Source organism: Elaeis guineensis, chromosome 3, assembly GCF_000442705.2.
Source record: "Elaeis guineensis isolate ETL-2024a chromosome 3, EG11, whole genome shotgun sequence".
In the NCBI taxonomy this organism is placed as follows: Eukaryota; Viridiplantae; Streptophyta; class Magnoliopsida; order Arecales; family Arecaceae; genus Elaeis; species Elaeis guineensis.
Window position 1 is genome coordinate 114,941,564 of NC_025995.2, and position 23,152 is coordinate 114,964,715.

Consider the following 23,152-nt stretch of genomic DNA (forward strand, 5'->3'; position numbering starts at 1 on the left):
CTCCGACTGGCCGATAGGCCGACCGAACGTCGGTCGGGGCGACCGACTGACGGGAGCCACCAGCGGCTAATCGCCGACTTGGGGTGTGTCGGGCGTATCCATCCCGACCGACTGAACCCGGGGGGCCTGAGGCCCGACTTACATAAAGCTCGCCGACCGACCGGAGGAACCCGACGCCACTCCGCTGGCTGCCGACCTAGGGTCGGCTGACTCCTCTAACCGCCGTACAGCCGCCAGACGTTGTCAGCCCTGACACGGACATGCGGCACAATTACCTAGGGGCATTATCCCATCGAGGGCCGGGTCAACCCTGGTAATTAGACGGCCGCACGGCGACGTGATGTTTTCACGGCGGCTCTGACAGCTCACAGTGAGTTGACAGTTCCTCACTTGTCCGCGCCATTAATGACGGCGCCATACCTAGCTCCACTATATATACCGGGGAAGGCAACAGTGCAAGCGGTCGATCCGCCCGTCTCTCCCACATGCGCAGGCTCGCTCCTCTCTCTCTCTCCCTCTCTCTTTCTCAGAGCTCTCTGTCTGCATTTCACTGTTGCCCAGTCACCTCTCTGACTTGACCGTCGGAGGGTCCCCGCCGGAGCCGCCTCCGGTCAGTGCGGACTTCCTTTTGCAGGTGCACGCTTCCCGGCGATCGGACGACGAGGCGATTGGCCGCAACAGATTGGCGCGCCAGGTAGGGGAACGCATGACGAAGATGAGAGCTCAACGATCGAGAGTCACTGGGTCGGCCAGGCGTTCTTCCCGTCGGGAAGAAGCCTCCCCGCCCCCACCGGCGGCGGAGCCTAGCTCTCCGCGCCCTGCAGTGACCACGGAGGCCCAGATTGCGGCCATCGTGCGGCAGATGACCGTACTGACCGACGCAGTCAAAAGCCTCCAGCAACAACCGGCGGCCCGACCTATGCCTTCCAGGAGCAGCCGCCGACGGCCGCGCCGACCCCTGTCGCCTCCATGCGAGCGCTCCCACGGAGAGGAGGAGGGGCGACCACGGCGCGACGACCGACGGTCCCAGCGGCCCTCTCCTTCCCCGTTGGAACGGGCGAGGAAGGAAAAGCGGCCGCGCACACCGTCGGCCTCTCTTTCAGAATCCTCCGGAGGCTCCACCCCTGGGGTCTCCCAGCATCGACGAGCGGACGACTACGAGCGACGGTTCGAGGAGATCGACCGCCGACTCGCCCAACTGCAGATGGACGGCCAGAAGTCTTCGAACGACGTCGACTTCCAGACCGCCCAGCCTCTCTCTCGACTGGTCCTCGACGAGCCGATTCCCAGTCGGTTCAAAATGCCGAACGTGGAGCCATACGACGGCTCCACCGACCCAGTCGACCACCTCGAGAGCTACAAAGCTCTCATGACGATTCAAGGAGCAACCGACGCTCTTTTCTGCATCGGCTTCCCCGCGACGCTCCGCAAGGCTGCCAGGGCTTGGTACTCCGATCTTCGATCGGGCAGTATCCATTCCTTCGCGCAGCTCGAGCACTCGTTCGTGGCCCATTTCAGCACCAGCCGAAAGCCGCCGCGAACGTCGGATAGCCTTTTCTCCCTCAAGCAGGGGGGAAACGAGACGCTCCGACACTTCGTGGTGCGATTCAACGCGGCCACGCTCGAGGTCCGGGACCTCAACGAAGAAAAGGCGGTTTCAGCCATGAAGCGGGGCCTGAGGTCGTCCCAATTTACTTATTCTCTGGACAAGACCCTCCCCCGAACATACGCCGAGCTACTGGAGCGCGCATACAAGTATATGCGCGCGGACGAAGGAGCGTCCGACCGACGCTTGGTCGAGCCCAGAGGTTCGAAGGAGAAGCGGAGAAAAGGTCGGGAGCCCGCCAAACCAAGAAGGCCCCCGGCCAATAGTCGGCTTTCTCCACCCCGACAGATCCAAAAATCACCCCGCCGACAGACTCCGAGGCCGGTGCGTCCCAGGTATGACTCCTACACTCCTCTCTCCGCTCCCCGTGCGCAGATCTTGATGGAGATCGAAGGGGAAGAATACATGCGACGGCCTCCGCCTCTGAAGGCAAAGGGCCTCGACCATCGGAAGTACTGCCGGTTCCATCGGAGCCACGGCCACGACACCGAGCGATGCATCCAGTTGAAGGATGAGATCGAAAATCTCATCCGCCGGGGGTATCTCGGCAAGTTTCGAAAGGGTCCGCCGACCCGACCGACTGCCGATCGACGCCCCCAGCCGACTGAAGAGGCGCCGACTAACCAGCCGACGGCTGGAGTCATCAACATGATCTCCAAGCGGCTGGGATCGGGGACGTCTACAGGCGGGGAGCCGACGAAAAAGCCGCGCCCAGACGACGTGATCACCTTCTCCGAAGACGACGTTCGGGGCATCCAGACTCCCCACGACGACGCTGTTGTTGTGTCGGCGACAATAGCCAATTATGATGTAAAACGAATTTTTGTTGATAATAGAAGTTCGACAAATATTTTGTTTTACTCGACCTTCTCCCGAATGCGACTACCAACTGATCGGCTTAGTAGGGTCTCCACGCCCTTGATCGGCTTTGCCGGAGACACCGTCACGACAGAAGGAGAAATCACCCTGCCCGTGACGGTCGGTACCGAACCACGGCAAAGCACAGTCTCCCTCATTTTCGCGGTCGTCCAAGTTCCTTCGGCCTACAACGCCATACTCGGGCGACCCGGATTGAACGCCCTCAGGGCGATCATCTCGACGTACCATCTCCTTGTTCGGTTCCCGACCAAAAACGGAGTCGGGGAGATGCGCGGAGATCAACAGCTCGCCCGACGATGCTTCCAAATCTCCGCTCAAAACGACGAGACAAAGGATCCCCTGACTATCGATAAACTGGATCAACGGGAGGAGGAAGAACGGGGTTCGCCGGCCGAGCAGCTCGAGGCGATCCCGATAGGAGAAAATCCCGACAGAAAAGTTTGGGTCGGGTCTAAATTGCCCGACACCGAACGCCACCGACTGGCGGAGCTGTTGACGGCCAACGCCGACATATTTGCATGGTCGGCGGCAGATATGTCGGGCATCCCTCCAGAAACAATTACTCACCGACTCAACATCGACCCGACAATGAAGTCGGTGAGGCAGAAGAAAAGGTCCTTCGCCCCAGAAAGGCAGAAGGCCATCGATGAAGAAGTGGACAAGCTGCTCGAAGCAGGCTTCATTCGGGAATCCACGTATCCCGACTGGCTCGCCAATGTCGTCATGGTCAAGAAAGCCAACGGGAAATGGAGGATCTGCATCGACTATACCGACCTCAACCGAGCATGCCCGAAGGATAGCTTTCCACTCCCGAAGATCGACCAGCTGGTGGATGCGACGTCCGGATTTCGACTGCTCAGCTTCATGGACGCCTTCGCCGGGTACAATCAGATCCGGATGGCACCTGAAGACGAGGAGCACACCGCGTTCGTGACCCCCAAGGGCCTCTACTGTTATCGGGTGATGCCCTTTGGATTGAAGAATGCCGGCGCCACCTACCAGCGACTCGTCAATAAGGTCTTCAAAGACCAGATCGGGCGTAACATGGAGGTATACGTGGACGACATGCTGGTAAAGAGCACGCAGATCTCGGACCATGTTCAAGATCTCGAGGAGACCTTCCGCACCCTTCGACGACACCGAATGAAGCTCAACCCGACCAAATGCGCTTTCGGGGTGACCTCAGGGAAGTTCCTCGGATTCCTCGTTTCTCAGAGAGGGATCGAGGCCAACCCTGAGAAGATAAAGGCAATCCTCGACATGCGTCATCCGAACACCAAGAAGGAGGTCCAACAGCTGAACGGAAGAATCGTTGCTCTTAGCCGATTCATTTCCCGATCAGCTGAAAGGTGCCTCCCGTTCGTCAAGACCCTGCGCCAGGCGAACGGTTTTTCTTGGTCGGATGAGTGTGAACAGACCTTCGAAGACCTGAAAAGGTACTTGGCTTCCCCGTCGCTGCTCGTGAAGCCGCAGGTCGGGGAGACCTTGTATCTCTACTTGGCCACATCTTCTGAGGCGATTAGCTCGGTGCTCGTTCGGGAAAACGAGTGTCGGACTCATCAGCCCATCTACTATGCCAGCAAAGTGCTCCACGGCACCGAAGCCAGATACTCGGAGACAGAAAAGATGGTTTTCGCCCTAACCGTCTCCGCGCAACGGCTCCGACCATACTTCCAGGCCCACGCCATTGTGGTACTCACCAACCAGCCCCTGAGGGCCATACTGCGCCGACCCGACACATCCGGACGACTCGCTAAGTGGGCGATGAAGCTTAGCGAGTTCGACATTCAGTACCGGCCAAGGCCTGCCTTAAAGGCCCAGGTCCTGGCCGACTTCATCGCCGAATGCCCGACGACCGACCAAGGGTCGGGAGCTGAAGGCCCGGGACGAAATTCGGTCTCTGAGCCAGACCCGATCTCCACCTGGGTACTCCACATCGACGGAGCCTCCAACGCTCAGGGAAGCGGGGCTGGGCTCCTGCTCACGAATTCGGATGGGGTAGTCACCGAATACGCCCTCCGGTTCGACTTCGAGGCCTCCAACAATCAAGCCGAATACGAGGCACTCCTCGCGGGCTTGAGGATGGCGAAGGAGCTGGGCATCGACAGCCTCCGGGCATTCTCCGACTCTCAGCTGATCGTGGGGCAGGTCAAGGGCGACTTCGAGGCGCGAGATCCGACCATGATCAAGTATCTTCAGAAGGTAAAGGATCTCGTGGCCCGCCTCGAGTATTTCGAGATCTCCCACATCCCCAGGACGGAGAACGCCCGTGCCGATGCTCTCTCCAGATTGGCAACGTCGGCCTATGATTCTTTGGGTCGGACGTTCGTCGAAAACCTCCAACAGCCGAGCATTGATCGGGTCGAAGAAGTGCAGCAGCTAACGTCCGAACCAAGTTGGATGGACCCGATCGTCCGGTACTTGTCCGACGGGACCAGTCCCGAACATCCCGCGGAGGCCAAGCGACTGCGATGGTCGGTGTCGCAATATGTGATCATGGACGGCCGACTCTACAAGAGGTCGTTCTCCCTCCCTCTGCTCAGGTGCTTGGGACCGACCGACGCCGACTACGCTCTCCGAGAGGTTCACGAAGGAATTTGTGGGAATCACTTGGGGGGCAAGTCCTTAGCCTTCAAGGTCTTGCGACAGGGCTACTACTGGCCGACCATGAGGAAGGATGCGGCAGAGTTGGTCCGAAGGTGCGAGCCATGCCAGAAGTATGCCAATATTCAGCACCAACCGGCCAGCCAAATCACTCCCATTGTCGCTCCATGGCCCTTCGCTCAGTGGGGAGTCAATATTCTCGGCCCCTTCCCACCGGCGTCAGGCCAGAGGAAGTTCATCGTTGTCGCCATCGACTACTTCACGAAGTGGGTCGAGGCCGAGCCCTTGGCGCAGATCATCGAGCGGAAGATGGAGGACTTCGTCCAAAAGTCCATCATCTTCAGGTTCGGATTGCCGCACACCATCATCACCGACAACGGACGGCAATTCGACAACCAAGACTTCAAGGACTTCTGCGCCAGGTTCCACATCCGTCATCGACTAACTTCAGTCGGGCACCCACAGTCCAACGGTGAGGTTGAGGTGACGAACCGAACCCTGCTCCATGGACTCAAGACCCGACTGAACGAAGCCAAAGGTCTCTGGGTCGACGAGCTGGGCTCCGTCCTATGGGCTTACCGAACGACCCCCCGTGTCCCGACCGGGGAGTCGCCGTTCAGTTTGGCCTACGGGACAGAAGCTATGATCCCGCTCGAGATTGGCCTGCCATCTTCAAGGGACGAGCAGTACCACGAGCCGGACAACTCCGAAAGCCGGAGGGCCGACCTAGACCTTCTCCCCGAACTGCAAAATAAGGCTCAAATCCGAATGGCCTCATACCGACAGAGGGTCGCCCGGTACTACAACGCTAAGGTCAGACCAAAGCTCTTCAGGCCTGGCGACCTAGTCTTGAGGAAGGCGGAAGTGTCGAAGCCCTTGGACCAAGGGAAGTTGGCTCCCAACTGGGAAGGACCCTACAAGGTTGCTGACACCTTCGGGCCGAGAGCCTATCGGCTGGAGACCCTTGAGGGGAAACCCATTCCCCGGACTTGGAACGCCGACAACTTGAAGCTGTATTACCAGTGAATTCTGTAATCCAATTATCGGAATACAAGTTCAATGTGAAAAATCGGAGCTCTAACTCTTCAACTACTGATCGGCGCTCAGCCCCGACGCATCGACGCGGATCTGGCACCGACGACACATCGGTCCCTCACACGGACCGATGCATCTACGACGACGGGAGTCAATACTCCTTCGACGACTCGTCGGACCTTCACAAGGGCCGACGGACTCTTATGAACGGGAGTTACACTCCCTCGACTTTCGGCAACACATCCGCCCCTGACAGAGGCCGATGCAGCTGTTGCGACGGGAGTTCATGTTCCCTCTACGGTCGAATTTTCGGGCAGAATCCTTTGGCCGACAGGCCGATCGGGCCCCGACCGGGGAAAGGCTAAAAGCCCACGCGACTGTTGCCGCGACTTCCGACCATGCTACGGCCGGTCGAGGGATATTCGGCTTACCACCGTCTATCATATGACGCGACCTTAGTCGCACCCACTACTCGCCGACCGACCAATGGCCGGCTGAACGACATTCGGCTTGCCACCGTCTGTCAAAAGACATGGAACCCGACGCAGAGTAGGGACCCGACTTACTATCGTCCCCCGACATTGCGACGCAAATGACCGACTAAATGCATCTACGGGAGTCCGAACCCCTAACCTTTACAAGGTTCGGTCGGCTCCCGACTCAACGGATGGACCCAATTGGCAACTTCGACTACCCGAAGCCGACCTATAGTCGGGACGTATTCTACCTTCGGGGCTGCACAAATTGTCGAAGTCCTATCGGCTTACGTAAGTTGGCGGCTTGCTTAAGTTAGTGACTAAGGTTCCACGTCGCAGCAATGGTCGGCATTACAAACAAGAAGTAAAAGAAAAAAATTTCATTCGTTGATAAAAGGAAATTACAGAGTCGGGACGAAGCCCGATTACATGTGTTTTCAAAAAGACAAAAATAAAGATGGTCGGCAGACCCGATCACCCGTCCTGGTCGATCTCTTCGACCGACGGAGGATCGGGGATGATCGGCGTCTCGGCCATAAGCGACGCTTGGTCGGCCGCCGAGGGATGGGCTTCGGTCGACAAAGGAACTTCGGTCGGCGCCTGCTCCGGGACGGCTTCCTCCACCACGATGATGCCTCCCGACGGCTGGTCGGCCATCTCTTCCGTTCCTTCTTCTTCGGCTCCTTCCTCGGCGAACGGAGGGACGACGCGGCTAACGTCCACCTTCGGGTACAAGGCACGGACGGCATCCCGACCATCCTCGAACCCGACCCGGTATGAGGCGAAGCCCGATTCGAGCATCTCCTCCCGATGTCGGTCGGAGGACCGGAACTCCTCCACCGCCCTCTTGGCCGACTCCCTCGCCGACATCGCCTCATCCTCGGCTCGGGCGAGCTCCTCCCTCGCCGACTCCGCCTCGACCTTCGCCATTTCGACGTCGATCTGGGCGATGGACAACTCCTCTTCGGCTTCCGCAAGCTTCTCCAGGCTGGCCCGGAGTTGCTCGCGTTCCCCTTTGAGTTCAGCAGTTGCACCATCCCGTTCGCGTTGAAGGCGGCGTACGGCCCGACCTTTGTGCTTGGCCTCCCGGTCGGCCGACTGCAGGAGTTGTTCGGCCAACATCGCCCTCTCGGCTTCGGCCGCCGCCGACCTCTCTTTGAAGGCAGCCCGAACGTTGCCGAACCTTCGGTACCCGGCCTCAAGTTCGGACATTGTGAAAATCAGCTGCCGACCAAAAAGCTTCGTCAGAGTCGCATGATAAGCAAAAATTCCTAAGGAAAATCTCTAAGGAAGAGAGGACCCGAAGCTTACCTCGACCTTTGTCGGGTAGAACCGAGACAACATCTCGGACACCTGTCGAGTTCGCAGCAACCCCACATCGGTTGGGAGGAGGATTCCTTGGCACAACCTCCTCGCAAGATCGTGGTCGGCCAACGCCGACGCACCCTCGGGGTAGTAGGCGCTTGGGGGCATCGACCGGCCCCCCGACCTATCCTCCTCCGCGGGCTCCATCGGGGCTTTCCCCCGATCAGCTGCCCCGACCGACGGGACTGGCAGCGACGGGACGCTGGAGTTCGATCCGGCGCCCCCTGTTGCGCCGGCGGACGCTGCCGGACGATGTTCGGTTTCCCGAACGACATCCGGCTCCACCCGCATAGGGGAAGACACCGATACGCCTTCGGCCGCCCCCTCAGTCGGCCTCTCCTCAGCTCGGACTGTCGGAGCCATGAGGGCTATGACCGGCTCCGACTGGTCGGTCGCCGACGCCTCGACGGTTGGCGGAGCTGGGGTTGGCTTCTTCGCAGGGCGCGAAGGGCCGGCCCCCGATGCAGGCCTCCTCCTCTTGGCGAACTGCCGAATCTCGGCATCAGTCGGCCTCATCCTCGGTGGTGTCCCTGCAATACCGACCAAAGAGTTAATGGCTGGACCAAAAGCCGACCAAAAGAAGGACAAGAAGAAAAGCCGGGGGATCGGGCGATACCTATTCGGGGGACCAGACTCAAGCCGACGTCATAGAGAGCTTGTTCGGTAACAAGCTCCCTCTGCTTCGGTACCGACATGTCCTTCAGTCGGTGGAAGTCTTCACGATCGTCCGCATCCACCCGACTGTTTTCGTTGGCCTCTATTCGGGGTGTACCCCAACGAGAAGGAAAGCCCCAAGAAGAGGAAGAGGAAACAAAGAAAAACTGGTTCTTCCATCCATGAATAGACGATGGAAGACCAGTTATGAAAGCAAGACCCTTCCGGGGGTTGAAGAGCCACCACCCTCGGGCTTTAGGGTGGGGTCGGAGCACAAAGAAGGCCCGGAAGAGGGAAACGCGGGGGTTGGTCGGCAAGAGCTGACACAACAGCGCGAAAGAAATGATTAGCCGAACAGAGTTCGGCGCCAGTTGCGCCGGACAGAGTCCGTAGTAATCAAGCAGATTCCGGACGAACTCCGGAATCGGAAGTCGAAGACCCGCGCGAAGGTCTTCAACGTATAGCGCCAGGTCGCCAGGCGGAGGGTTGTTGACCCGACCGCCGGCCCCTGGAGCGGAAAGCCGAAACTGCTCCGGGATGCGATAGTGCTCCCGAAGCTGATCGACGTTCGGCCCCGAAAGCGAGGAGGCCTCATCTTCCGGAGCCGATCGTGAGTCGTCGGTCGGGTTCCCCGACCGAGCTCCCTGAGTCGGTTTCCTGGCCATTATGCAGGGACCGAAAGAGGAGAAAGAGAAGAAAGGAAGGAAGAAGGGGAAGGAAGACCACGAACCGGATCCGGATGGACCCTCCGCAGGTGAAGAAGAGCTCTGCCCGCGATGACTGAAAAATCGCCCGGACAGAGTTTCCCCAGCGAAATGTTGCAAATGTGGGTCATGGTCCGGGAGGTCCTATATATATAGGGCCGACCGACGGCCGAGATCCTTCCGCGCCGACCGAAGACCTGCAGATTCGCGACACGTGGTGCCCCCCGGTTGGCGGAAGATTCGGCGCGCCCCGCCCCGGGACGGCCGCACCGCCCGCATTAAATGCCGGAGGGGGCGCCGGCCAACCACCTTGACACGCGGCATGCGGGGCGCGGCCCCGCATTCACGCACCGCGCCGGTTCGCGTTCCCGATGGGACGCCCGACAGCGGCCCTCTCTTCCGCGATCGGCGTCGAATATCCGATCGACTGACGCCGTATCGTCCGACGCCCGATCTTCTGACACCGGCGTGACGACTGACGATGACAAGACGTGGCGTCTGACGCCTGACGCCGACGTGACCTCTGACGTCGACTGGACGTTCGGATCACTGGGCATTCATGAGGCGTCTGACATCGGATCATCCGACAGTACGGTCGGATCTACGCGTGCGACAAATCCACTCCCAGTCGTCCGGGATTGCTGCCCGAACGGAAGCCTTGGCCAGTCCACCACCCGACTTGGGAGTGGAGGGGGGCAACTGTTGGGGAATACCCGCTGCCCGACCGACTGCCGGAGGGCCCGACCGACTGCCGGAGGGCCCGACCGACTGCTGGAGGGCCCGACCGACCGGAGGGCCCGACCGACTGGACGGCCCGACCGTCCGACCGCCTGACGGCCTGACCACCCCCGTTGGACGACTCCGACTGGCCGATAGGCCGACCGAACGTCGGTCGGGGCGACTGACTGACGGGAGCCACCAGCGGCTAATCGCCGACTTGGGGTGTGTCGGGCGTATCCATCCCGACCGACTGAACCCGGGGGGCCTGAGGCCCGACTTACATAAAGCTCGCCGACCGACCGGAGGAACCCGACGCCACTCCGCTGGCTGCCGACCTAGGGTCGGCTGACTCCTCTAACCGCCGTACAGCCGCCAGACGTTGTCAGCCCTGACACGGACATGCGGCACAATTACCAAGGGGCATTATCCCATCGAGGGTCGGGTCAACCCTGATGATTAGACGGCCGCACGGCGACATGATGTTTTCACGGCGGCTCTGACAGCTCACAGTGAGTTGACAGTTCCTCACTTGTCCGCGCCATTAATGACGGCGCCGTACCTAGCTCCACTATATATACCGGGGAAGGCAACAGTGCAAGCGGTCGATCCGTCCGTCTCTCCCACATGCGCAGGCTCGCTCCTCTCTCTCTCCCTCTCTCTTTCTCAGAGCTCTCTGTCTGCATTTCACTGTTGCCCAGTCACCTCTCTGACTTGACCGTCGGAGGGTCCCCGCCGGAGCCGTCTCCGGTCAGTGCGGACTTCCTTTTGCAGGTGCACGTTTCCCGGCGATCGGGCGACGAGGCGATTGGCCGCAACAATAATAATAATAATAGTAATAATAATGATGATAAATAAAAATAAAAATAAACAAAACAATGCCACTTTGATGGATGTGCAAACCGCCCAACTTTCCTCTCATATGCCTTGCATACCTTTGATATGGATGCCTCTAGGACGGTGCATTAATATTTTAGTCCATAAATTCTAGATGCAAAGGATTTGAGATTGGTGTCTATCTGCAAAATATCAGATAATCCATGTCAATTTTTTGGACATGAATTTTATCAAATAAATATTTTTTTATTGAATATATGAGGTAATTAAAAATTTATATTAATTTTATTATATATTATTATCATGTAAGATAACAATCTTTCAATTTTCAGCTAGTGGTTCTCAATTGTTGCTTTTGAGTTCTTTATTTAACTACAAAGTCTCAATGGGTTATCCAAAAAAAAAAAAATAATAATAATAATAATAAAAATACTAAAAAATCTCAACGGATCTATCCTTCACTTCTGCATTTCGCTTTAGAGCGCTAAAAGGAAGACTCATTGTTTTACGTATGCTAATTAAGATATTCATTGTTATTTACCAAAAAAAAATCTTCATTGTCTTTCATTTTTTTATTTTTTTAAGAATAATCAAGGATCCCGTTTTACTGGCCATGGAAGGGTAAAGTTATTGAGATAAGTTATTTGTTATCTTCAAGTAATTAAAGATAAACAACCCGAACAAGCTACCACACCGTTCCCAATGTGATGCGACGCTTGACATCCCATCTCATTAATGGCCTGCCCATTGGAGTTGCACCGCCCCATTTCACTCATGGGTTGGATTAGGAACCATCTTAATTAGCCATTACATTGTATTGAGAAATACCGACCGATCGATCGATGGTCAGAAGGATCAACCGACCGATCGATCGATCGACGATCGAAGAGATCGACCGACCAACCGACGGTCGGAGGGACCGACCGACCGACCGACCGATCGACCGACGACCGGAGGGACCGACCGACCGACCGACCGACAGCCGGAGCGACCGACCGATCACCGTTCAGCCGATCGATCGATCGACGGGCGCCATCACCGGCCAATTAACGGCCCATAACCGACTGAGAATGTGTCGGTCGGGCATACTTTTCCTGTTTTCCCGACCGACTGAACCAGGAAGTCTGATGGCCGACTCACGTAAGACTCGCTGACCAACAAAGGGGCCCGAATCTCCACCCGACGTCACACAGTTGGCCACCGACCTAGGGTCGGTCGACTCCTCCGATCGCCGTACAGCCGCCAGAGCTTGTCAGTCCTGACAGCAACATGCGGCACTGCCACCTAGGGGCATTATCCCGCCTAGGGCATTGTCAACCCTAGTGATTTGACAGCCCCACGGTGATATGATACTTTTACGGCGACTCTGACAGTCTACAGTGAGTTGACAATTCCTCAATTGTTCGCGCCATTAATGGCGGCGCCATACCATGCTCCACTATATAAATCGGGGAAGGCAACAGTGCAGGGGTCCTCCATTTCGACTTCGAAACCACAGGCTTGCTCCCCCCTCTCTCTCTCTCGATTGAGCTCTCTGTCTTCATTTCACTGTTGCCCAGTCACCTCTCTGACTTGACCGTCGGAGGGTCCTCGTCAGAGCCGCCTCCGGTCAGTGTGGACTTCCCTTTTTGCAGGCGCTCGTTCCCCGGCGATCAGGCGACGAGGCGATTGGCCGCAACAGATTGGCGCGCCAGGTAGGGGAAAGCAAGCTATACGGCACCAAGCCTCCCCCTGCAGGAGATACTGATGACGAAGACAAGAGCCCAGCGATCGAGGATCACCGGGTCGGCGAGGCGCTCTTCCCGTCGGGAAGAGGCCTCCCCGCCACCCTCAGCGGCGGAGCCCAGCTCTCCACACCCTGCGGTGACCACGGAGGCGCAGATCGCGGCCATCGTACGGCAGATGACCGTACTGACGGACGCGGTCAAGAGCCTCCAACAACAACCGGCGGCCCATCCGATGCCCTCTAGGAGCAGCCGCCGACGCCCGCGCCGATCCCCGTCGCCTCCGCGCGAGCGCCCGCAACAGCGCTCCCACGGAGAGGAGGAGGGACGGCCATGGCGCGATGACCGACAGTCCTAGCAGCTCTCTCCTTTCCTGCTGGAACGGGCGAGGAAGGAGAAGCGACCGCGAACGTCGTCCGCCTCCCTCTCGGAATCTTCCGGAGACTCCACTCCTGGGGTCTCCCAGCACCGACGGACGGACGACTACGAGCGCAGGTTCGAGGAAATCGACCGTCGGCTTGCGCAGTTGTAGGTGGACGGCCAGAAGTCTTCGAACGACGTCGACTTCCAGACCGCCCAACCTCTCTCCCGACTAGTTCTCGACGAACCGATCCCAAGTCGGTTCAAGATGCCGCACGTGGAGCCATACGACGGCTCCACCGACCCAATCGACCACCTTGAGAGCTACAAAGCTCTCATGACGATCCAAGGGGCAATCGACGCTCTCTTTTGCATCGGCTTCTCCGCCACACTCCGCAAGGCTGCCAGGGCCTGGTACTCCGGTCTTCGATCGGGAAGTATCCACTCCTTCGGGTAGCTCGAGCACTCTTTCGTGGCTCACTTCAGCACCAGCCGGAAGCCGCCGCGAACGTCGGACAGCCTTTTCTCCCTCAAACAGGGGGAGAATGAGACGCTTCGATACTTCGTGGCGCGATTCAACACGGCCACGCTTGAGGTCCGGGACCTCAACGAAGACATGGCTATCTCAGTCATGAAATGGAGGCTGAGGGCGTCCCGATTTACCTACTCTCTGGACAAGACCCTCCCCCGGACGTACGCCAAGCTGCTGGAGCGTGCATACAAGTACATGTGCGCGGATGAAGGAGCTTCCGACCGACGCTTGGCCGAACCCAGAGGCCTGAAGAAGAAGCGGAGGAAGGGTCGGGAACCCGCCGAACCCAGCAGGCCCCCGACCGATAGTCGGGTCTCACCACCCCGACGAAATCAAAAGTCACCCCGGCAACAGACTCCAAGGCCAACACGCCCCAGGTATGATTCCTACACTCCTCTCTCCGCTCCCCGGGCGCAGATTCTAATGGAGATCGAGGGGAAAGAATACCTGCGACGGCCTCCGCCTCTGAATGCAAAAGGCCTCGACCGTCGGAAGTACTGTCGATTTCATCGAGGCCACGGCCACAACACCGAGCAATGCATCCAGCTTAAGGATGAGATCGAAGCCCTCATTCGTCGGAGGTATCTCGGTAAATTTCGGAAGAACCCACCGACCCAACCAGTTGCCGACCGACGACCCCAGCCGACTGAAGAAGCGACGACTAATCAGCCGACGGCCGGGGTCATCAATATGATCTCCAAGCGGCTGGGCCCGGGGATGTCTGCGGGAGGGGAGCCGACGAAGAAACTGCGCCCGGACGACGTAATCACTTTTACAGAGGAGGACGTTCGAGGCATCCAAACTCCCGACGACGACGCTGTTGTTATTTCGACAACAATAGCAAACTATGATGTAAAAAGAATTTTTGTTGATAATGGAAGTTCGACAAATGTTTTGTTTTACTCGACCTTCTCCCGGATGCAACTGTCAACCGACCGACTTAAGAGGGTCTCTATGCCCTTGATCGGCTTCGCCGGGGATGCTGTCGCGATGGAAGGAGAAATTACCCTGCCTGTGACGGCCGGCACCGAACCGCGACAAAGCACGGTCTCCTTAACTTTTGCGGTCATCCAAGTGCCTTCGGCCTACAACGCCATACTTGGACGACCCGGACTAAACGCCCTCAAGGCAATCGTCTCGATGTACCATCTCCTCGTTCGATTCTCGATCAAAAATGGGGTCGGAGAGATGCGCGGGATCAACAGCTCGCCCGACGATGCTTCTAGATCTCCGCTCAAAACGACGAGTAGAGGGGCTCCCTGACGATCGACAAACTGGACCAACGAGAGAAGGAAGAACGGGGTTCGCCGGCCGAGCAGCTCGTGTCGATCCCGATAGCGAAAAATCCTGACCGGAAGGTATGGGTCGGGTCTCAATTGCCCGACCCCGAACGACGACGATTGACGGAGCTGCTGACAGCCAATGCCGACGTATTTGCTTGATCGGCAGCAGATATGTCGGGTATCCCCCCGGAGACAATTACCCACCGACTCAACGTCGACCCGACGATGAGGCCGGTGGGGCAGAAGAAGAGGTCCTTCGCTCCAGAGAGACAGAGGGCCATCGACGAAGAAGTGGACAAGCTGCTCGAGGCGGGCTTCATCAGAGAATCCACGTATCCCGATTGGCTCGCCAATGTTGTCATGATCAAAAAAGCCAACGGAAAGTGGAGGATTTGCATCGACTATACCGACCTGATCCGAGCCTGCCCAAAAGATAGCTTTCCACTTCCAAAGATCGACCAGCTGGTGGACGCGACGTCCGGATTTCGACTGCTCAGCTTCATGGACGCCTTCGCCGGATACAACCAGATCCGGATGGTGCCTGAAGACGAAGAGCACACTGCCTTCGTGACCCCCAAGGGCCTCTATTGTTATCGGGTGATGCCCTTCGGGCTGAAGAACGCCGGCGCCACCTACCAGCGACTTGTCAATAAGGTCTTTAAAGACCAGATCGGGCGCAATATGGAGGTATACGTGGACGATATGTTGGTGAAAAGTGCGCAGATCCCGGATCATGTTCGGGATCTCGAGGAGACCTTCCGCACTCTACGACGACATCGAATGAAGCTTAATCCGACCAAGTGCACTTTTGGAGTAACCTCGGGGAAGTTTCTCGGATTCTTCGTTTCTCAAAGGGAGATCGAGGCAAACCCTGAGAAAATTAAGGCGATCATCGACATGCGTCATCCGAACACCAAGAAGGAGGTCCAACAGCTGAACGAAAAAATCGTCGCTCTCAGCCAGTTCATTTCTCGATCAGCTGAAAGGTGCCTCCCATTTTTCAAAACTTTGCGGCAGGCAAATGGTTTTTCTTGGTCGGATGAGTGCCAACGGGCCTTTGAAGATTTGAAGAAGTACTTGGCTTCCCCGCCGCTGCTCGTAAAGCTGCAGGTCGGGGAGACCTTGTATCTCTACTTGGCCACATCCTCTGAGGCGGTCAGTTCGGTGCTCGTCCGAGAAAATGAGAGCGGAACCCATCAGCCTATCTACTATACCAGCAAGGTACTCCACGGCGCCGAAGCCCGATATTCGGAGACGGTAAAGATGATTTTCACCCTGACCGTCTCCGCACAGCGACTCCGTCCATACTTCCAGGCTCATGCCATAGTGGTTCTCACCAACCAGCCCCTGAGGGCGATATTGCACCGACCGGACACATCGGGACGACTGGTAAAGTGGACGATGAAGCTCAGCGAGTTCGACATTCAGTACCGGCCACGGCCTGCCCTGAAGGCTCAGGTCCTGGCCAACTTCATCGCCGAATGCCCGACCACCGACCTAGGGTCGGGAGCTGCGGACCCGGGGCGAGATGCGGTCTCCGAGCCAGACCCGGTCTCTACCTGGGTACTGCACATCGACGGAGCTTCAAATGCTCAGGGGAGTGGGGCAGGGCTCCTGCTCGCAAATTCGGATGGGGTAATCGTCGAGTACGCCCTCCGATTCGACTTCAAGGCCTCCAATAACCAAGCCGAGTATGAGGCACTCCTCGCCGGCTTGAGGATGGCAAGGGAGCTGGGCGTCGACAGCCTCCGGGCCTTCTCCGACTCTCAGCTGATCGTGGGGCAGGTCAAAGGCGAATTCGAGGCCCGAGATCCGACCATGATTAAATATCTTCAGAAAGTGAAGGACCTCGTGGCGTGCCTCAGATATTTTGAAATTTTCCACATCCCTAGGTCAGAGAACGCCCGTGCCGACGCACTCTCCAGACTGGCGACTTCGGCCTTCGACTCTTTGGGTCGGACATTCGTGGAAAACCTCGAGCAGCCGAGCATCGACCGGGTCGAAGAAGTACAGCAGCTGGCAGTTGAACCAAGCTGGATGGATCCGATCGTCCGGTTCCTAACTGACAGGATCGGCCCCGAGGATCCCACGGAGGCCAAGCGGCTCCGATGGTCGGCCTCCCAATATGTAATCATGGATGGCCGACTCTACAAAAGGTCGTTCTCCCTTCCATTGCTTAGGTGCTTGGGACTGACCGACGCAGACTATGCTCTCCGCGAAGTGCACGAAGGGATTTGCGGGAATCACTTAGGGGGCAAGTCTCTAGCCTACAAGGTCCTGCGACAGGGTTACTACTGGCCTACCATGAGGAAGGACGCGGCCGAGTTGGTCCGGAGGTGCGAACCTTGCCAGAAGTACGCCAATGTTCAACACCGATCGGCCAGCCAAATCGCTCCTATTGTTGCTCTATGGCCCTTCGCTCAGTGGGGGGTCGACATTTTCGGTCCTTTTCCTCCAGCATCGGGTCAGAGAAAATTCATAGTTGTCGCCATCGACTACTTCACCAAATGGGTGGAGGCCGAACCCTTGGCGCAGATCACCGAGCGGAAGATGGAGGACTTTGTCCAAAAATCCATCATCTTCAGGTTCGGGTTGCTGCACACTATCATCACCGACAATGGACGGCAATTCGACAACCAAGACTTCAGGAATTTCTGCGCAAAGTTCCACATCACGCACCGACTGACTTCAGTCGGGCACCCACAGTCCAACGACGAAGTCGAGGTGACCAACCGGACCTTACTCCACGGACTCAAAACCCGACTAAATGAAGCCAAAGGCCTCTGGGTCGACGAGCTAGGCTCCGTCCTGTGGGCTTACCGAATGACCCCCCGCGTTCCGACAGGGGAGTCGCCTTTCAGCTTGGCCTACGGGACGGAGGCGATGATCTCACTCGAGGTTGGACTGCCGTCTTCAAGGGTCGAGCGGTATCAAGAGTCGGACAACTCCGATTGTCGGAGGGCCGACCTAGACCTCCTCCCCGAACTGCGAAACGAGGCTCAAATTTGCATGGCTTCGTACCGACAGAAGGTAGCTCGGTATTACAATGCCAAAGTCAGACCAAAGCTCTTCAGGCCTGGTGACTTGGTCCTGAGAAAGGCAGAGGTCTCGAAGCCCCTGGACCAAGGGAAGTTGGCTCCAAACTGGGAAGGGCCCTACACGGTAGCAGAAATCTATGGTCCGAGAGCCTACCGACTGGAGACTCTGGAAGGGAAGCCCATTCCCTGAACGTGGAACGCCGATAACCTGAAGTTGTATCACCAATGAATTTTGTACTTGTCCAGTAGGAATACGAATCCAGTCTGAGATCTCGGAGTTTTAACTCTTCGACTAACGATCGGTGCTCGCCAAGGTCGAGCCCCGACGTGCCAATTCGGACTTGGTATCCGCGCGAAACCGACGGCTCCATAGCCGACGATATATCGGACTCTTACGAGGATCGATACACTTATATCAACGGGAGTTGACACTCCTTCGACGGTCGACGATACATCGGACTCTTACGAGCACTGATACACCATATTGACGGAAGTTGACACTCCTTCTACGGTCGAACTTTCAGGCCAGACCATCGGCTAACACGCCGATCGGGCCCCGACCAAAGAAAGGCGGAATGCCTGCGCGACCGCAGTCGCGATTCCCGATCGAACTGCGGCCGGTCGAAGGATATTCGGCTTGCCACCGTCTATCGCACAATGCGACCTCAGTCGCATTCATGATTCACCGATCGGGCTACGGTCGGTCGGAAGATATTCGGCTTACCACCGTATATCGTGAGGCGCAGCACGGATACCCGACACAAGGGTATCGGGGTCCGACTTATCGGTGCTCCCTCGACTGAATGCGTCGGATGACATTCGACTGAACGCGTCGGAAGGGACCCGACTACCGAACCTTTACCACGGTCTGTCGGCTCCCGACTCAACGGACGCGCCCGACTCACGGCCGGGGAAAGGACACCCGACTGATGACCTTGACTATCAAAGGCCGATTAAAAGTCGAGACTTGTCCTACCTGCGTGGCGGCACGAGTTGCCGAACGTCCTAACCGACCTATATGAGTTAGCGACTTACGAAGGCATTCAACAATACACAAGAAAAAGAAGAACAAGCAGAGAAAAAGGTAAAGGACTGATTTCATTCAAGGTCAAAAGGAATTTACAAAATCGGGCCGAAGCTCAGTTACAATAGTTCTAAGAAATAAAACAAAAAAAGATGAAAGCCGACGAGACCGCGATCATCCTTCCGAGTCGATCTCCTCGACCGACGGAAGATCGGGGATGACCGGCGTATCCACCATGATCGGCGCTGGGTCGACGGCCGAAGCAGGATCGTCGGTTGGTGGGGAGCTGGCAGTCGGCGCCGGGACACGAGTCACAGCCGTCTCTCCTTCGGCCACTTGTTCCTGGACGGCCTCCCCCGCCACGACGACGGCTCCCGATGGCTGGTCGGCCATCTCCTCAGTGGCTTGCTCCTCGGCCCCCGGTGGGACGATACTGCTGAGGTCTAGCTCTGGGTACAGGGCATGGACCGCGTCCCGACCATCCTCGTACCCCACCCGGTACGACGTGAAGCCGGACTCCAGCATTTCCTCCCGGTACTGGTCGGTGGCGCGAAAGTCCTCCACCGCCCGACTGGCCGACTCCTTCGCCGACCTCACTTCCGCTTCCGCCCGGCCGAGCGAGTCCCTTGCCGACTCTGCCTCTGCCTTCGATATATCGACGTCGGCCTGGGCGATTGACAGATCCTCCTCAGCCTTGGCAAGTTTTTTCAGGCTGACTCGAAGCTGCTCGCGCTCACCCTCGAGTTCGGCGGCAACACCGTCGTGCTCGCGCCGTAGACGGTGCACGGTTCGGCCCTTGCGTTTGACTTCTTTTTTGGCCGACCTTAGCTCGGACCTGAGGCGGGAGTCTTCGTCCACCAACTTGGCCTCCCGGTCGGCCGACTGCTTTAGGTGGTCGACCAACATTGTCCGGTCGGCTTCGGCCGCCGCCGACCTTTCTTTCCAAGCTGCCCGGACGTTCCCGAACCTCCGGTATCCAGCTTCGAGCTCCGACATGGTGTAGATCAGCTGCCGACGCAAGCGTTTCGTCAGGAAAACAAAGTAACGAAAATACTAAGGAAAAAGGAGGCGAAACAGGACTTACCTCGACCATGGTCGGGTAGAATGAAGACAGCATCTCGGTCACTTGCCGAGACCTTAACGCCTCCACGTCGGCCGGGAGGAGGATTCTCTGGCACAGCCTCCTGGCCAGGTTGTGGTCGGCCAACGCCGACGCCCCTTTGGGGAACTGTGCGCTGGGCGGCACGGTGCGACTCCCCGACCTTGTGTCGTCCGTGGGGTCCATCGGGGCCTTCCCTCGATCGGCCGCCCCGACTGACGGAACCGACAGGGAGGGGATGCTCGAATTTGAACCGGCACCCCCCGTTGCGGCCACAGACGCCGCCGGATGGTGTTCGGCTTCCCGAACGTCATCTGGCGCCACCCCCGCCGGCGAGGCCGCCGATGTTCCTTCGACCGCTTCTTCCACCGGCCTCTCCTCCGGATGCGCTGCCGGAGCCGCGAGCGCTATCACCGGCTCCGATTGATCGGTCGCCGATGCTTCGATGGTCGGCGCCGCTGGAGTGGACTTCTTCGGAGGTCGCGAAGGTCCTGCCCCCGATGCCGGCCTCTTCCTTGCTGCGTACTGCCGGATCTCGACGTCGGTCGGTCGCATCCTTGGAGGTGTCCCTGCGATACCGACAGATATGTTAATCTAAAAACCAGACAAAGGGCCGAATGAGAAGAAGACCGAGGGATCGGGCAATACCTAGTCGGGGGACCAAGCTCAGGCCGGCGTCATAGAGAGCTTGTTCGGTAACAAGCTCCCTCTGCTTCAGAACCGACATGTCTTTGAGTCGGTGGAAGTCCTCCCGATCGTCCGCCTCCACCTGGCTGTTGTCGTTTGCTTCGGTTCGGGGCACGCCCCAGTGGAAAGGGAAGCCCCAAGGAGAAGGAGATGAGATGAAGAAAAACTAGTTCTTCCACCCGTGGATGGACGATGGAAGATCAGTGATAAAGGAAAGACCCTTCCGGAGGTTGAAGAGCCACCACCCTCGGGCCTTAGGGTGGGGTCGGAGCACAAAAAATGCCCGGAAGAGCGAGATACGAGGGTTGGTCGGTAGAAGCTGACACAACAGCGCGAAGCTGATTGTCAGTCGGACGGAGTTCGGCGCCAGTTGCGCCGGACAGAGTCCATAATAATCTAGCAGATTCCGGACGAACTCCGAAATTGGAAGCCGAAGACCCGCGCGGAGATCTTCGACATATAGCGCCAGTTGGCCCGACGGAGGGTTGTTAACCCGACCGCCGGCCCCTGGGGCGGAGAGTTGAAACTGCTCCGGGATGCGATACTGCTCCCGAAGCCGATCATCGTTCGGCCCCGAAAGCGAGGAAATCTCAACTTCCGGAGTCGACCGGGAGTCATCGGTCGGATTTCCCGATCGAGCTCCCCGAGATGGATTTCCGGCCATTGCACCAGAACCGCAGAAAAAGCAAAGAAGGAGAGGAAGCAAAGAAGAAGAGAAAGGAAGAAGAGGGGATCACCAACCAGAAATGGGCCCTTTGGGGAGCGGGAGCAGAGACGACTGCCGGCGACGATGGAGAAATCGCCCGGACAGAGTCTCTGCAGCAAAAACGTCAAGAATGGGGTCTTGGGTGCGGATGGTCCTATATATATAGGGCCGTCCGACGGCCGAGATGCCTCCGCGCCGACCGAGGCCTCACGGATGTGCGACACGTAGCGGCCTCCGGGCCCTCCCTTCGGCCTGATGATTCGACGTGCCCATCTCGGGACGGCCGCACCGCCCTCATTTAATGCGAGGGGCGCCAGCCCAACCACCTCCGACACGTGACGAAAGAGGCCACGGTTCCGAATTAAAGCGCCCGCGGCGATTCGCATTCCCGATGGGACGCCTGACAGCGCCCCGCGCTCCCAGAATCGGTGCTGGGTGACGGTTTGCGTTCCCCAGAAGGCGCCGGACATCCGATCGTCTGACACCTGACGCCGACGTGACACCTGACACCGACGCGACATCTGACACCGACTAGACGTCTGACGCCAGCGAATCGCTCGGCATTTATGAGACGCCTGACATCGCATCCATCCGTGGTACGGTCGGAATTGGGCACACAGTGATTCCACTCCTTGTCGCCCAGCGTCGCTGTCCGAGCAATGACATCGGCCAGCTCACCGTCCGACTTAGGAGTGGAGGGGGGCAACTATTGGGGAATACCCACCGACCGACCGACCGACCGACCGACCGACGACCGGAGGGACCGACCGACGGCCGGAGGGACCGACCGATCGACCGACAGCCGGAGGGACCGACCGACCGACCGATCGCCGTTCAGCCGACCGATCGATCGACGGGCGCCATCACCGGTCAATTAACGGCCCATAACCGACTGAGGATGTGTCGGTCGGGCATACTTTTCCTGTTTTCCCGACCGACTGAACCAGGGAGTCTGATGGCCGACTCACGTAAGACTCGCTGACCAACAAAGGGGCCCGAATCTCCACCCGACGCCACACAGCTGGCCACCGACCTAGGGTCGGTCGACTCCTCCGATCGCTGTACAGCCGCCAGAGCTTGTCAGTCCTGACAGCAACATGCGACACTGCCACCTAGAGGCATTATCCCGCCTAGGGCATTGTCAACCCTAGTGATTTGACAGCCCCACGACGATATGACACTTTTACGGCGACTCTGACAGTCTACAGTGAGTTGACAATTCCTCAATTGTCCGCGCCATTAATGACGGCGCCATACCATGCTCCACTATATAAATCGGGGAAGGCAACTGTACAGGGGACCTCCATTTCGACTTCGAAACCACAGGCTTGCTCCCCCCCTCTCTCTCTCTCGATTGAGCTCTCTGTCTTCATTTCACTGTTGCCCAGTCACCTCTCTGACTTGACCGTCGGAGGGTCCCCGTCGGAGCCGTCTCCGGTCAGTGTGGACTTCTCTTTTTGCAGGCGCTCGTTCTCCGGTGATCAAACGACGAGGCGATTGGCCGCAACACATTGTGTCACATGGCAACCATTTTAACTAGGCTTTTTATATTTGAGTTACATTGCAGTACTTCTACGTTCGAGGAATGACATCCTATTGCTATCTTGTTAACTCATCTCTTCGGCATTAGCTGGCTAAAGTCTAGTGATACCAATTATAGTTGATTCACCAGATACTCAATCCATTCTGGTCTAAATGAATTGAATTTTATTTGTTTCATTTAAATTTTAAGATGAATGTGAAGTCAAGATAAGACATTCGAAATAGATTCAAATCAAAAATAAATAATAATATATCTAGCTTCGAGATATAATTTTAATTT